Consider the following 17,757-nt stretch of genomic DNA (forward strand, 5'->3'; position numbering starts at 1 on the left):
ACCTTTCCTTTTGAATTTTCCAGCTGGGAAAGAAACCTTGATGCATGCACTAGACCCACAATGCTTTTTGCATGGCACTGCCTAGTTGAGTGGCTGGCTGTACCCAGGCCTCCTCTGTGTTCCTTTATTTCCATCCTTGACCTGCTGGCCAGGGAGAGCCAGGTGCAGTGTCAGTTTTGCTGAGCTCAGCCCCAGGCACTGTCCTTTTCTCATGTTTAGGTCATTTCACAAACACAATGTGTTTTTGTGACATTAATTTTGGCAATCTGCAATGCTGTTCTGGGTATATTTTCTGCAGTCTCTTCTACTTGGATCCAGTGACCAACACTTCAGGGAATGACAAATCAGGATCAAAACACAAAATAGAGTAGTGAGCCCATTGGGCATATTGAGGGATTTATGCAGAGAAAAGCTAGAAATTGGATGGTGGGATATGCCTTAGGGAGTTCCAGGCGTGGGCTTCTGCTTTCTACTGGAAAGGGGGTGCAGCAGTTGGGAACCCTGCCTAGGGCATGCTCTTAGCTTATCCATGTGGTACCATGACGCTAAAATAGCTGTGTCTTCCATGGAAATTCCTTGAGACGACTCCTTGCCCTCTTCACTCCACTGTGAGAGCGGCTCTCGCATTGTGACAAGCACTGGCCTCCAAGCCACCTCGAGCCTCCTCGCTGCTCCTGACAGGCAAATCCTGTCCACGTCCCAGGCCAGAGTATCCAGCAACACCTCCAGCCCGGGGTGCTCAGCACCCAGCACCCAGAAATAGCTCAAGGGATGGTTTAACTTCCCTTCTTTATCTCCATCCCCCCCACAAGATGAGTGACCTCAGTATCCTCCCTCCGGATGGTGCCCTTGTTCACACTCCAGGTTAGCTTAGTGCACTACACAAATCCCTACCCAGAGGCAGCCGCTAGTCCTGGGGAGAAATCAAATACAGAGTCGATTCAGACAAATAGGAATATAACGCATCAAATTTACTTCCACCATGTTTGAAATGGCCCGGGGCGGGGGGCGGGGAAGGGGAAGAACAAGGGAGGTTGGGGCCAGTATTGCGCTATGGACAGGCGGACAGGACATGTTTCTAGTCCCCAGAACAGCCTCTTGCTGGGTTCAAAATGCTGAACAAGAGAACAGGAGAAACAAATCCTAAAAGTAGCAGCTTTGAGTTACCCTTGCTCGCTGTCCTAGCGCGGTCTGATCTCAGGCGGAGAATTCTCTGGTTTCCCAAAACATGGCTTAAATGAAGCACGGCGCAAAGTGCCTGCACAGCGCCACCCGGGTGTGGGACAAGTCCCTTCTGTGTTCAGTGTCGGTGGGAGGGATCGCCAGGCTAGCCGCCCTAACCCTGACCGAGTCTCCAGCCCTGACCGCTGCGCCAGGATGGAGCGCAGGCAGGGAGTCCCTAACCTTGGCGGGTGCGCCAGGCTGGAGCGCAGGCACCCAGTCCCTAACCCTGGCCGGTGCGCCAGGCTGGAGCGCAGGGACAGAGCGCACAGCCGGCTCCCGCGGCGGCCGGCAGATGGCAGCAGAGCTTCGGCGTGGACCTGGTGCCGGCCCTGGCCGCGTCCACGCGCGCCTTTCCTCATCCATCCTTACTTGTCCGGGTCTTGATGGACGCTTTCTGCAGCCGTGACCCTGAAACCGCGCCTTTTAACCCACGACCGCATATGGCCGACGTCTTGCCGCTTATCAGGGGTCAAGGATCCAGGGTACCGAGGGCAGTCATCTCTCTGGCTCCCAGGGGGTTCAGGCTCAAAGGACACTTTCATAGAGCCAGACACTTGCGTTTCTGTTACACTCCTCCGAGAAGCCCCGGGGTTCTTGGGGTGTCGGGAGAAGACACCTCCCGGAATTAACAAGTGCAGGGGTTCACTGTTGAGGCAGCAGGTAGGGAAGACCACGCTTTCCCCCAGGTCTCTGTATTTTGAAGAGCAAGAACTCTCACAGATTAGCCGTTCATGCGTCCCAGGCTCCAGATGGCGCCACAGAACCACCGTGTAGCTCCGCGCGGCCTTTACTCCTGGCAGGTGCCTGGGCAGCTGCATCAGAAAGCACACAGGGACAGCAAAGGCAGTGCGCTCCGTGAAATCAGGGCACCGCGACGCGTGGGGAGGACAAAGGCAGTGTGCAGACGTGTGCGCAAAGCAGGTGTCCTGTTAGTGGACTTTGCTCCTACGTGACTGCAGAGGCCTAAGCACTTGGGCCTTCCTCTCGCGCTTTCCCAGGCCATTAGCAGGGAGCTGGATTGAAGTGGAGCAGCTGGCTGCCCATAGGGGATGCTGGCCCCTGCAGCCGCCATGCTGCGATGGCGTCCTCCCAACCACACACCACTCAAGTCCCATGAAAACAGAGCACTCTGGGGTGAGACAGAAGGAGTTTTCCTGATGCTGCTGCTGATGGACAGGGGTCGCCACTGGACCCCTTCTCCGGGGCACCTGTTTTTTTTTTATTTCTGGAGACCTGGTTTTTCCCCCATGGAGCAGTGCTTATCCCAACCCTTTTGCTCTAACAGATTCCATCTTACTGGCCAGCTTCACCAAATATCCAGACATCTGTTTTGTCTAGGGAAAAAAGTTTGTTGTTACTTTTGTTATTTATTATGATACATACTTCATAATAAATTTTATATATACACTTTCACACATACACACAATATTTGACAAAATAATAGCATTTCTAACTTCAGAATTCACATGCAGGAAATGTCACTGAAGTCACACAGGCCTCTACAATCCAGAACGAGTCTTCCTGACTGTATTTTGTGAAAGAAGAAAGCAGCTTTCTGAGTCTCATATTGATCATACCTATACTTTAATGTTATAATTTTATTTAATAAAGCATGCAGCGCTAAACCATGCATGACACAGTGTTGTAAATGCAAAATATTTCGCGATTAGAATATGCTTGTTTCAGTGTTTGTGTGACTAATCCATGTTGATACAGATAGCGATAATCCTTACATCTTTACCATGGGAAAGTGTTGAATTTTGTGAAATTGCCACGGACGACAACAATGCTTCCAAATATTCTCAGAGAGTGAAATTTGAAAATAAGTTTATGTGGTTCAAGATGTTTGTACGCCACTAAGATAGCCTGCTATGCCACTTTGCTGACCCCACAAGCTATACCTTTCTTAATGTGTTAATCTTGCATTTGTATTGGATTCTAATGAATTAGCCATTGTCTATTATGCTATCTTGTTAACTTTCTGTCACGTTGGTTATGATTTAGTCTTTAGATTGTCTTGTAGGTTATACATGTTAGAAATATTTTCTTCAAAACTGAATGTAATCCTTTTAATTTTCTTATGGTATGTTTATATTTAAATCACATTTTGATACTGATAAAACAATTTATCAGCCTCTGTTGTGCAACATTCAAAGCAGAATTTCCAAGGTCACAGATGTTTTCCTATAATCATTTCAGTACTTAACCTTCTTCACTTGATTTGTCTAAAAAAATAGTTTGCACAATGTACTGTACAAATCTTTCTTTTACAATATAAATAATTTTCTTATTGATTGTTTTGTCATTAACCCACCAACCTGAAATTCCATTTCTATATGCACACATTTGCTCCATATGTGAAAAGCATCAGCAAGTTTAACTTTTTTTTCTGTTTGCTCTGGCTTTCAATAGTTTGCAATCTAACTTTGTAGTATCTAGTCCTGTAACAGGATAAATTTTTTTCTGTTTTTTTCTTCTTCAGAATATTGAGCACTTCCTTTTTAAAGATCTACTGTATTTATTCAAAGAGCAGAGTGAAAAAGAGAGAGAGGGAGAGAGACAAAGAAGCAGAAATTTCGTGTGTTTCGATTTGCTCCCTAAATGCTACCATGGCCGTGTCTGGACCTGGCCCATGCAGAACCCTGGAAGTCCACCTGGAAGTCCCATGCGGGCACCATGCACTCGTGAATGGGAGCATCGGGCACCACTTTCTTAGGGGTATTTAAGAGGAGCTGAGTGAGAATCAGAATAGAACCACAGACAGGTGCTCTTGGAGGACGCCACGCCACAACAGTGGGCTCCTGCCGAGTGCTTGTGTTACGTTAAATTTCAGATTCAAACTTAACATGAACTATAGCTAGCCAAATCTACAGGTTGTTGTGAAAGCTTAAGCGAATCCTCAGAACTGTGGTTTCTTTTTCTTGCTTCTATGTGCTAAAAGAGACATCAGTTAATTCTGGATAAGCATGATGTTGATATACAGCATTATTCAGTCTCTGATCTAAAACAAGTTGTGCTATACTTTTCACTGTGTGTCATCTCTGCTGCCAATGGAATTCACTGTGGTGTACTTCGCATAATTAAGAGAGATGGCTTTACTTCCAATAGGTCAGGAGAGATAAATTTGAAATAAATGTTGAGTTTTGTGTAGTGCTGTGTATCAATTACAGTAATGACTATTCTAACTGAAAATAAATACTGAAGTTTTTCACTTCAGATACACCCAACAGATGTATACAATGCTAGGGCATTTTTATTTATGATAATGAGCTATGTTATTTAGTTTTTTTCCTATTTTGATGTCCATAGTAGATTTAGTATTTTAGTTTTTGTATGACATACATGAGATAGTACTTCTTCATTTACAGTTCTTGAGAAGAATTTGTGTTCCAGGTGGTTTGTTAGAATGCTCAGTTAAGTCCTAAACAGATTGGGTTTGTGTTTCCTTTGTGATAACTGAAATCATCATTTGAATTTAGGACTATCTTCTTGAATCACTTTGGAAAGTTCTAGACCATTTATAATTTTTCATGTCATATACATTTTAAAAAAGAAAATGTGAAAATTTTAGTAGTATCATCACCATTTTAGTATCCATATTAACTATTGTATTGATCTCTGTTTATCTTTGATACTCTACTTTGAATTTTCTAATTAATTTTCAGGAATTAAAATCATATATATTTATTATCTATTAACTAATTTTTAGTTTTATGTGGTAGTTTCTAATAGACTCAATATAGTTAATATATTAGTTATTAAAACAATAGTATTTTTTCATAGTACAATGGATAAAGTAAATGTTTACTTAACCTTTACTTTTCTCTTATTTTATATTTGTATTTTATTATTGTTATTGATAAATTTATGGAAAGTAAAATTAATTATTTTACTTGCAAATTATTGATTTGTAAGTAAAATTTATTTACAAATTATTGATAAATTCCTGTCTCAGCTTCTTTAGAGATGATTCCAGCCCTGGATACCTGTAAGATAGTAACTAGAGATAATCTGTGGTCGCCAATCTGTACATGTGAATATATTTACATTGGACCAAGGTATGTTTTTGATAGAGACATACCTGTTGTTTGCTAGTTATTTATTTTCTTTTTTTACTCAACATTTCAAAGGATTGTATGCAATTTAATCATAATAATACCAATGACTTAAAATTTTTTTAAAGATTTATTTAATTTTACTGGAAAGACAAATTTACAGAAAAGCAGAGATAGAGCGAAAGGTCTTCCACCTATTGGTTTACTCCCCAAATGGTCAGAACAACCAGAGCTAGGCTGGTCTGAAGCCAGCAGCCAGGAACTTCTTCCCAGTCTCCCACATGGGTGCAGGGTCCTAAGTCTTTGGGCCATCCTCTACTGCATTCTCAGGCCACAAACAGGGAGCTAGATGGGAAATGAAGCAGCCAGAACGGTGTCCATATGGGATTCCAGCATGCGCATGGTACAGATTTAGCCACTGATCCATTGTACCAGACCCATTTAGACTTAACTTTTAAAGTCATACTTTTCAAATCAGTTTTCACTTGGCCCACTTGGTTGGTTTTTTAAAAGTTATGCTTCCTGTCTGTGTGTCATGCCTAGTCTCCAGTCTGATCATCAGACTGACTTCAGCAGCCTTCAGTCCCCAGAGGACCCAGGCTTTCTCACCAGCACACTCAGCGTCCAATGGCACCTCAATGCACCTTAATTAAACCCAGATCTTATGGAACCACATTAAAATACCATTCCTACAAACTCTGAAATTGCCTGTCTTGCTTCTAGTACACAAAACAACCCTCAGTGTCTCAGGATTTAGACTTGTTTCATTGGTCCCAAGCATCAAGTCCACCCTAATACCTGTGTAATTGATACAGACTCAGGTGGATGGCCAGTCAGTGGACTCAGGGATTTTGTGCATCCCAGAACATGACTGACTGTTGCTGATGGAGGTCCAAGGCCAACCCAATACTGGATTAAATAGTTTATACTTAGAACAGTTGGTGTTCTCAGTGGATATGGGTTTTAGTCCAATCCACACATGGCAGAGTAACAGGTGCATTCCAATGGAGCCACCCTTTAAAAACCAACCTGATGGAGTTGAACAGAGCCTTATCCATCAATAAACCATGCTCCAGGTCAGCTTGTCAGAGGACTCTGAGAACAAGTCGTCCCTCCAACTAGAGTATGTGGATGGATTTTCCAGACAGAAGCAATATGCATATACTCCAATAAATCTCTAGTTCTTCAACTCGTCAAATACTAACGTAAGGCAACAAAAACCTTGAAAATCCAAAAGAGCTGACTGAAGTTATAGAGCTATACTAGCTACCTGCTAAAGAATCAAACCCTAGTTATTTTAAGGAAGCTTGAAAAACACCAATAAACGTTTGGGGACAGATGAATAAATCTGAAAAGCAAGTGACTCAAAGAAAAATTTAATGAACCTTTAAATTATAAAAATATAAATGCAAAAGTTTGGAGCTAAAAAGTACAATGAGTGCAATGAACAATGCAATAGAGAGCATCACATTAGAATTGATTCCTCAGTTGGATCTGTGTGTTTGACATTAGATTTCTTAGAACTGTGAAAGGGGCTGGAAAACATATGTGGAAAAATGGAATTAGAGTATGGAAATAAAACCACCTTATTTATTTCTCAACATAACTGATGTTATTTTAAAGAGTTTTATAAGCAATAATGTCAGCTATTTTTATTGCTAAAAAAACTCCTGAGGGTCATAGCAACTTAATGATGTCAATGTAATCTGGTTTAAAGTCTGTTTTAAATTACTGGATGATTAAAACTTGGTTCCTATTAACGACTTTTTAAGTTTAGGAAATAAAACACTGCTGAAATGAAACAAGCCATGGCTGCAAAGTGGCCTCCAAACACTTTTCCCTTAAAATTGAAGTAAAATTCTCATATTTGAATCAAAATTTAAAAAAGGTTACAAGAAAAAGAGACTGGCTTTACTTTTTTTTTCTGCTAAGGTATTGTCTGATTTATTCAATATATACTTTGAATTGGCAACTATTCTTTGAGACACATTGTCACAAATTAAGACCAGGGTTCCATTGTCACAGACTAAGAGCAGGGGTCCTGAGTGAATAAGGATTTACATATACATGTCATTTATACAGATACCCCTGTATAAGCTGGCCTTGATCTACACATTACACAAAGCTATGTAATGGCTATCCTGTCTTTTTATCTAGCACGTAGCATTTGTTGTGCTCACAGAGATCCTTTCTCAGGTTGATCAGAGTTTGTGTCATAAAATAAGTCTTATCTAATTTTAGCAGACAGAAATTGACATCAATAATTATTTTAGACTAAAACGATATAAAGCTACAGATTCGTAGTGGAAGTAGTTTCAGAAAGTTATGGCATGATAGAAATCAAAACACATTTGAACAACCAACAGGTCAATGAAGAAACAAGAAGGTAAATTCTAAATAGTCTTCAAATAAATTCTTTCAAATAACTAGAAATCATAAACTTTTTTCCAGTTTGTATTATATAAAAACCACAGCATTAAATCTACCATGGATATTAAAACAGAGAAAAGCAAATAGACTCATTATGAGTCTATTAAATCCATAGTATTTTATAGTAAAATCCATAGTATTTTATATCTAACTAGTTAAGTATGAAATGAATATAATGTGCTCAAATTAGGTTAATTCCAAAATTTCATATTAGAAAATCCATTTGGGATAATTGATAAGTAATACTGCATAAATTTCAACATTCACTCAAAACTTTCTCTTGGCACATTGGAAATATGGACATGTCCCTTAATTTTGCAAAACCCATCACTTACTGCCAGTGGAGAAGATGTATAGTGAAAACTCCAACACAATTCCTTTAGATCGCAGAAGCAGCAGTGCTGTAGGCTAATCCTCATTATTCAACACTGTAGTGATATGTCATGTAGAATACAAAAGCAAGAGAAAGAAGCAATATTTATCAAGTTTGTTTTATCCCTGTATTTTATCATTTCTACCTTGAGAGTTTACCACAATCTGTAGATTTTAGCTAAAAGGCTTTTATCTTAACCCTGAATCTGAAATTAACATGGGGCAAGAAATAATTAGGAGTCATCAGGGATCAGCTTCTTGAGGCAGACAGTTTAGATGGGTTGTACGGTACAATGTGGCCCCCGGGCTCATCACAGCAGCCTTGATTTTGGTGAAGTTTTCTTCAGGTGCTTCTGCCTCTCACATAGGAGTCCCAGCCAGAGTTCTAGGGTCACAGCTTCAGCCTGGTCCAGCCCTGGTCATTGCAGACATTTAGGGAATGCACCAAGTAATGTGAGGTCTGTGTTTCGGTCCCTCCTCACCCTTCTCTGTGTCTCACTCTGCCTTTTAAATAGCTGTAGTGGATCTCTAAAAAATTAATAGTCAAAATATTTCAAAATAAAAAGTAAAGTGATGGTTAGTGGAGCAGGAGTGTGGCTTACCGGCCGGGAAATGTTGTTTAAAGGCACACATTTTCATGTTGATGGAAAGAATATACTTAGATGATTTGCTATGTACCATAACCACAGTTAACAATGATACATTGTTGTGACGTTTATATACATCAGCTTATTTAGCCCTTCTACAATCTACAAATATGCTTTAAAACATCATATTTTACCTGGTATTATATATGCTTCATGGTCATCAATTTAAAAACAAAATATCTTTCCCAAGGTTGAAGATTCAAATTCTACACAAGTGCTTAGCTGAAGCTGGTTCATTGGTCCAGTGGTTTTTTTTTTTTTTTCTCACATTGACAATAAGTTTCAGAGAAAACTCTAAATTCTCTCATGTAAGAGCACATTAATTGTTTCCCGCCTTGTGTCTGGTCAGTTTTGTCTTGTTCTGTGCTGAGATGCTTTCTTGAGGCTATCTGTTTTTTGAACCAGGTCCTTTCCCTGAGGAGTTATGCTTTCCTGTCACTAGCTTCAGCCACTGCTCTTCCCTGTGGAGTTTGATTCCACCACCTAGAGTCTATGTGGAGATTTTGTAAAGCACTGTTACATCCTGTTTCATTCTTTTAATCTGGTGTTGCCTATTTCATCATGTTTTAGATGTATATTTTATACATAGCACAAGATCTTAGAATTGTCAATTTCAACCTCATAGTCTCTGCCTGTTAACTGGAATACTTATTTTCTTTTATGCTGCAATGAGTTGTTTGCTGTAAGCTGCTCTCCTATTTCAGTTTGTGTTTTATACTCTTTTAAATCTCTGCAGTTATAGTCCTTTACTTACAGGCAGAGTTGTGCAAGGTACACGGAAGGGGACCAGGTGTGGACCTGGAAGCCCATGACAATGTGGTGTTCCAGAGCACTGCCTTGGTGACCCCTTGATTTCCTCCAATGTGTATGGTTCCTCTGTGGCTACGTTCCATTCTTTGCTGGATGTGAATGTGATTTCTTATGTTCTAGAATTATTATAGGAAATGTGTCTGAAAACTGGCCACTATCATCCCAAGGGCCCAAGGAATGTCTCCCATAGATTAACATCCTCTGCAACATGGATGTCACGTGGACAGTAAACGCATGTGTCATGTTTGATGAGACTCAATTTACTGTTCTATTCTTCAAAGGTCATACATGCACAATAATAATAATATTAATAAGAAGAAAGAAATCATCACATGAACGCTTGATGAAATAACCTTTCAATAACTGGGAAAGTGATTTCATGATCCCCGAGATCTACCTTTCCAATAATCTTTGATTTGCTGGAAGCTTGAAGACTATGTTTCCTTTGGTCTAGAAGGCCATGCCTTCACAATGACTCAGCAGCTTCCTGTGCCTGATGACTCAGCAGCTTCCTGCACCCGATGACTCAGCACTTTCCTGTGGCCTGATGACGCAGCACCTTTCTGTGACCTGATGACTCAGATCTCAGACTGCGGGCAGGTGGCAAGCTGTGAGAGGGGTTCAGTGTCTCAGTTCATCTCTGCGAGTTCACAGCTGCTTGCTTGGGGAAGAGGTGATCCACTGCCAGACTCATTCGCACTTGAACCTGTCTTGACCCTAGAAGGCATCCCTGGGAGCTGACAAGCAGGTGGCTGGTCATCTGTGTTGCTGTTCTTCCCTCGGCTGGTGGTTACCGCCTTTCTTTATGTAGTGGACTACTCAGTACAGGATGGACTTCTCATCTGTTTTCCACTTTGGACCCACCAGAGACTGGGGGGTGTGCAGAACTCTATGAGGCTATCACTGGGGGACCCCAGGACCACTGACCACCTGCACATCTGCTATCAGAGCCAATACATCTCCTGGCTTTCTGACTAAAGGCATGGAATTGCCTTTGAACATTTGTGCAAGCAATATACTCTGCTGGCAGTTGCTCTTTTGAGCAGTAATTTCCCCAATCATATCTCCTTTCTGGGATTAAAAAATAAAATAAATATGATCTGATTTGCCTGATGGCAGCAAAGAAAGTATAAAGCCAAGAACTAGTCTGCAGAGATGAGAAACAGCTCTCAATAGTCCAATAAATTCTGTGGCTCATTATTTGTTATTCACCACATAAAAAAAACACAAATGAAAAGACCTGACCTTTCCCAGGAAGCAGCTCTACTCTCACAATAGTCAATAGTAGCAGCTAATAGTGTGCAATTTAAGATTTGCTGTATAATGATACATTTGTAAACACATTTTTTCCCAGAGAAATGTGAGTAGCAATCTACTGGCAGCAGGTATAAAAATAAAACATCTCCTTCCTGCTGAATGTTATCCCTTCTGCTATAATTAGAATTCATGGGAGATTCATCCAGTGAGAAATGAGGCCCTGCACTGGTGGGGAGCCTGTTGAGAGGAGGGGGCCTCCGCAGGGATACAGGCACTCTGTGCTTATTGTCACAAGGCATTGATAGAAACGTTATGCTGACTCTCTGATGGACAGCAGCCTCTCTTAGAGAGGGAGGGGACACAAACAATACACATGATGTGGGAGAAGTGGCAGAGATGACAGCAATGGAGTTAGAAATGCATTCTGCAGCCAGGTTCACCTCCAAGTCACAGAGACTGTATCTCCATCTGTTCAAAGTAGTTGTGAATTTTCCTGCTTTTAAGGAGTTCTTTAGTCCCTCTCTGTCAACCTACACATGGACTTGAAAGTCAGTGTTAAGCAACATGATGCCTGTGGGTTTCGTGAAGTGCGGATTTACAGGCTGGCTGATTTCTCCATGAACGGAAGTGGCAGTCCCTGTTCTGGTACCTGCACAGCTGGTGCTTCTTCAGGGAATGTGCCAAAACTGCCAGAAAGGCTCAACACAGGGTTTAAAACAGATGGATGGTATCAATTCAGATAATGACAGAAAGCCAAAATAAAATGAACAGAATGATGGTAAATTGGCCTAGATATTTGGTTGGTGCTTGTCCTTAATGCACACCTATGCATGCACGCCACAGACCTCACTAGAAGCATTACAATTAAACACAACCAAATAGCTTTCTTCCACGCTAAGCTTCACATGCCCCCATGGCCACAAACTTGACCCAACATCCAGATGTGACACAGACACTTGGGGGCCCTGAGATAGACAGGAGGTTACTCCAGGCCTTCCTTGAAGAAACTACAGTTCAGCAAGAGAAAAGGCACTCAACTAGGAAAGCACCAATGTGCTTCGAACACATCTTGTTAGAGGTAAAAGTGCAGCAAAGGATGAGGAACAGTGTTGTCTGGAGGGTGCCCCTTGAACTAGCCCCATCCTCCTCTGCCACCGTAGGTACAGCAGTCTGAAAACAGACACAAGGACTGGACACGCAGTTGACACATGTGAGTACTCTGTGAACTGGCTTCTGTGTCTGAGGCTGGGAGCAGGCATTGGGAGTCCATAGGGGCTGAGGTGTGAACAGCAATCATAAGACATTCTGGAAGAGTTCTCCAACCCTAGAAGAGGAGGTGATGTGGCATGCTGTGGAGAGCCCCTAAACGGGCTGCAGTGGCTCTTTTGGCTGACCTGGCATGAAGTTTGGGTGCCTGTTATGGTTAGTGGTTTCATCACACAAACTAGGTCATTGACTATCTTTCCTTCCTTGCCACTGGTCAGCAACTTTCTATCAGTTCAATCCAAATGATCTAGAAAACAAATAACTCATTTCTCTTTTAAGTGGCCACTGAAAAGTACATGATGTATACATGGTGAAGAGGCAGTGGGAGTGCTCCCAGAAGTAGTGTTGAAGAGAGAATGAATTATAAGGCTTCCGTTGGTGTTGGATTTACAGCAGAAAGTACAGGTTAGGGGTGAGGAGGGATACTAGGCTCCTGGTTAGGATACCCTGTTGAATTAAGCAGCCATACACCTGGGAGGGAAAGAGTAAGAAGCCTACCAAAAATCAGGTGTTTGTTTTTGTAATTTCTGGAGTCCTGGAGAATCCTAAAATCAGTATTCTTACCAGAATATCTATGACTAAAGCCTTGGGGTGAGATAAAGAAGGATGTGTCTGGGTAGTTTTGGTGGAGGGGAAGTCATGGAAGAAGGAAACATTGGCAGGACAAGGAGAAAATGCATGAGGAGGGCTGCGGGAAGGAGAAGTGCCCTGTTTTGAAGACCTGGATGTCACAGAGCCAGGAGAAGGAGAGTCCCAACAGGAAAGACAGGGACAAATGGGTCGACAGAGATGGCAGGGAAAGAATTCAGGCCTCATAGATCCTGGAGGAGGTTGGATCCGCACGCTTATGACAGAGAGAATGCAGGAGTGATGGTTGCAAGGAATAGAGATGCAAAGGAAAAAGACATGGTAGCATCTATCAGCCATCAAGGCAGAGGTACGCCATGCCAGGCAGATGTGGGCTGTGACACTTGGGTGTCGCTTCCTCCTGGAGGACTGTGAGACATGGGGTTTTGGAGGACTTCAGTGGACCGAGAGTTGGAAGGTTCAAGGCAAGTGCTGTTTCCTGATGAGTGCACGCTGCCTCAGCCGTGTTGACTGTCAGTTCTGTGTGCTGCTGGAGTCCACGTGCCAGGTTCACATCCTTAAAGAAAAGCTTGGCCATGCGATTGCCCAAGTGCCTTGGTAAGGCAGCTGTTCTAGCATGTTGTGTCTGCTGGGGCAGTGAGAGGCAGGCTACTGGGGGCTCTCAGATAAGCAAGATTTGCGTGAAGTGGCAAGGAAAAGTGGGGCAAAGAGACACTCTCCACAGAGAAACATGATGAACGTGAGTCAAGCAGCAGGTGAAGTCAGAGGACCATTGGAAATCAGAGTGTTTGTGTAATGTTCATGCTGTGTTCTGCCAGGTGAAGTCAGAGGACCATTGGAAATCAGAGTGTTTGTGTAATGTTCATGCTGTGTTCTGCCAGGTGAAGTCAGAGGACCATTGGAAATCAGAGTGTTTGTGTAATGTTTATGCTGTGTTCTGCCAGGGGCCTTGGAAGGAATGAGGTCCTGGACTCTGTGATCTGCACTGGAAAACAGATCTTTTTCTCTCTTTGGGAACAGAGAGAATATTAAACAGTCTCCCCTCTCTTACCTAAGCCTTCCAGAGTAGAAAATGTATGAAAACAAATTTGTGGTCAATGTCCAATTGTTAACTAAACTTGACCTTCCATCATGCAGTGAATGGAGTTGGTATTGTGATTCATCATGGTTAGCCATGCTTACTGTTTTATCATTTTACAGAGTGTAGCAGATGTAGGAAACCTGGGTTAAAAAATTGGGGGTGGGTCCTCAGGTGTGGCTTAGGCTGCAGGTCACCAGTTGACTAAGTTGTCCATATTCCCAGGAGTAGAATGCTATTTTCAGGTGTGCAGGTTCCCACGTGCTTAAGTCTCCTGCAGTGCTATGGTGTGTGGGTTCTCAGGTGTGCAGGTTCCCCTAGAAGTGACTTTGGGTGGCATCACAGTTGCAGGTCACCAGGTTGATCAGGTATATCTGACTGGAGTAGAGTTCAGGCTCTCAATTCAACCATAAGACTTAGAGTGAGCGCAGTACAACAAGGTGCACCTATAAACATGGGGGATATTCCAGATAGATGGTAGGGGCTCACATTCAGAGGGTCTTTTTCCAATTCACTTGTGCTTTTGGGGAACAGATCATGCAGCTGCTGTAACTTTTTTTTTTCTAAAAGTATATTTTGTACCCTTATGTGGAAACCCTGGCCTGTTTCTAGCACAAAGACACCTTTAGAGCAATACTAATTACAGATATTCATAGCGTTAGCTGCAAACAATGAAAATGGTAATTTATCTATACTTGACATATAGAGCACATGTTCATTTTAGAGGATACTAACTAATGATTAATATTAGAAGAAAAAAAGCAGTTTGTGTAAGAATGAGGGACAGAGGGCCTGGCGTGATAGTATAGCGGTTAAAGTCCTCACCTTGAAGGCACCCGGATCCCATATGGGAACCGGTTCTAATCCCAGCAGCCCTGTTTCCTGTCCAGCTCCCTGCTTGTGGCCTGGGAAAGCCGTCGAGGACGGCCCAAAGCCTTGGGACCCCTCACCTGCGTGGGAGACCCAGAAGAGGCTCCTGGCTTCTGACTGGCCCAGCTCCAGCTGTTGCGGCCGCTTGGGGAGTGAACTACCAGATGGAAGATCTTTCTCTCTGTATATCTGCCTTTCCAATAAAAATAAAATAAATCTTTGAAAAAAAAAAAAGAAAAGAATGAGGGACAGGAAACAGCCAGCTGTCCACCCCATGTTCAGTTGGCTGTTTCCTCCCTCAGCCGTCCTGAAGTTCTCCCCTGACAGACATGTTCTCTTGCAGGGCACCTGAGGACTGAGCCAGTCCTTCCAGACTCACACCTCAAGCAGCTGGGAGAGGCCTCCTGGCACACACTTATGATGGGAACAAGACACAACAGCATGGGTCTGGGCACACACCTGGACCAACCCCGGAGTGCTTTTTTCTCCTTATTCTCATTCTTTGTCCCTGTATCTCTAGTCTTTGTATTTTAGCTTGTAATACCAATGTCAGGACAATGTGGATCATTCGGTACTTTTGGCACATTAATCCTTAACTTTAACTTCAGAGACTCCATCCTTTACTGCATGTTTGTCTTTCCCAATCACCGTTTTGAGAATAGTGAGAATCATTCCATCGCAATTTTGATAAACTCCTTTACAAATTACTCATTTGAATTTCTGTGGAGTCATTCCAGTCACTTGACAATCTTCTTCATTTGGGGAAGTCAATCAAATGGTAGAAGATATCTGAATATGAGTGTTACCTGAGCTACTGAACATCAAAATAAATTACACATTGCTGAAGGAGAAAGGAAGAAAAGAAGTGTTGGGGGAGGCTGGGGAGGCCAGAGCACAGAAACAGTGGTTTATTGTCCTGGAGAAGGTCTCACCTGCTCTGTATCCTTTGGAGCTCCTCCATCTGCCCTGATGTAAAACCTGTGTGCTGCATGGTGGGCACTGCTACGAGTTAGATATAGCTATGAGAACCCATCTGAGTTAATGCCAGTTTCTGTCTGCATAATGCCGATGTTTAATTCACCTAACTTATTAGGAAGCTTAGAGGGAGAATGGAGAGAGGACTTGGCATCAACCTGGAAGTTAAGCGTGAGCTCTGGATCACCTGCCTGCTTCCCTCCTGTGGATATTGGTTTTTCCTTCTGGCTTTTTAAATACTTGTTAGATTCTCTTTCTGTTACTTGCTTAAGAATCCTGGCTTTAGTTTAGAAAGCTATTTTCGTACACTGTGTTGGCTTATGTATTACTAAAATTTATATACTGCTAATTTATTTTTGTAAATAAGATCTGTATATTCTCATTGGTTTACAACTATAGTTCATAAAGGAAATGACACGCAACCCTAGATACTCCATTTCTTACAATGGTAGCCATTCTCACATTTGAGCCTAAATATCCCCTGTGTTTGATATTTATTTTGACAGTTGTACAAAAAGACAAGATGATTTTCATTGAGTTTTACATTGATATTCTTGATGATTTGGGCAACCACTACTATCGTTATAATTTTGACTCTTCCAGAATACAGAGGTGGAAAATTCTATTCTGGTCTTCTTAAATTTCCATGAGCAGTTTTTCAAAGTTTTCAGTGGTTAGGCTTTTCATACTGTTGTGAAAATGCATTGCTAATGATGCTGTATTTGTGCCATTTGCATGTGACGTTTATTTACTCCAGCATGTTTCTGCTCGTTGGTGGTATACAGAAATGCAGCTAGCATTTATATTCATTTGCTACACTGCTAGTTGGTCAATCATCCATTGGATTTAGGCTTTTCTTTGTAGATTCTATTAGGATTCTCAGGTTAATGACCTTGTTCGGTGAATTAAAATTAGCCTGTTTTTGTTAATGTGGATATTCCTTATCTCTTGACTGATTGCACTGACTCGGTGTGCTGAACTAAATTTTGGAGTGAAATATATTTTGTTCAATTCTGACCTTTGAGGGAAAAAAAGAGTATTTCTTTCCTACTGAATGAAATGCTGGTTTATGAATATTTCTCTTTGTTTCTATTGTTGCTTTCCCGAGTTTTTTTTCTTCAGATATTCTTTATCAACTGTGAGAATGTTCTTCTATTCATCTTTTCCTACTTGGTTTGGTGTACTCGTCTTGTGATTTTGTAAAACTTTTTCAGTTCCTGATGCATAAGTGGCAGAAACACAAGAAAACCATATGGCACAGCTGTCCGGAAGCATAATGGAATATGCATTTACTGTGGATTTAATATTCTACATGGCTCACCAGTAGCATCCATGGTGAAACACTGATAGAATTATGTCTTTCCTAACTTCACTCTTAAGGATAGCCCAGATCACTGATACCTATGCAACTTAGAAATACTGAGCAAAAAGTTTTCTGGAAGACTGTTAAATCCCCAAGAACAGAGGTTGTATCTCAAATACCAGTGGCTTGCTGCCTTTGGAAGAAAGACTGAACAAATGTGTGTGTATGAACTTATGGGTCATTCTTTCATCTAAAGTATCTGTGAATGGCCCCTGAAAGCTACCTTGCATTCTGTTATGGGGTTTAATTACCTCAAATCCTTTACAAACATTATAATTAGCAAGACTGTTGTTGGTGTAAAGCTGATAATATTCTCCAGCTAGGAATATATTCTAAAGTTTCTTGAGCACATCCTTAATACAGAATGAAAAATCTGTAATGTAGAACAATTTTTTTGCATCTTTGTTAGTTAAATGTATCGAATTTAAATATTTAATGCACATTTACAAGAGAATGAGAAAAATATATAGAAATAAAAACAACAGTGTAAGATTAAAGTGATAATTTCTCTGTGAAAGAAATATAAAGACCAATGATCATATACTGTTATGGGGTACGAGTAAGATCACCCAAGACATGTCTAAGGTTTTATTAAGGCGTCTTTATCAACCAAGCTTGGTGATAACAGAACATACTAAAATAATCACAAGTCCAATCAAAGCAGTATACAGGGACCATGCTTTAGAATCGGCCAAGATCAGCCCGGATCTGTCCCAGATCAGCCACGAGTCAAGGTGCCAGAGTAACGGAAACACCTGACCAGAAAGAGAGTGAGCCCCTACTTCATGGATCTTTTGAAGGGGCTTGTGAGGGAAGTGGTTA

This window comes from Ochotona princeps, chromosome 1 (genome assembly GCF_030435755.1).
Source record: "Ochotona princeps isolate mOchPri1 chromosome 1, mOchPri1.hap1, whole genome shotgun sequence".
Classification (NCBI taxonomy): Eukaryota; Metazoa; Chordata; class Mammalia; order Lagomorpha; family Ochotonidae; genus Ochotona; species Ochotona princeps.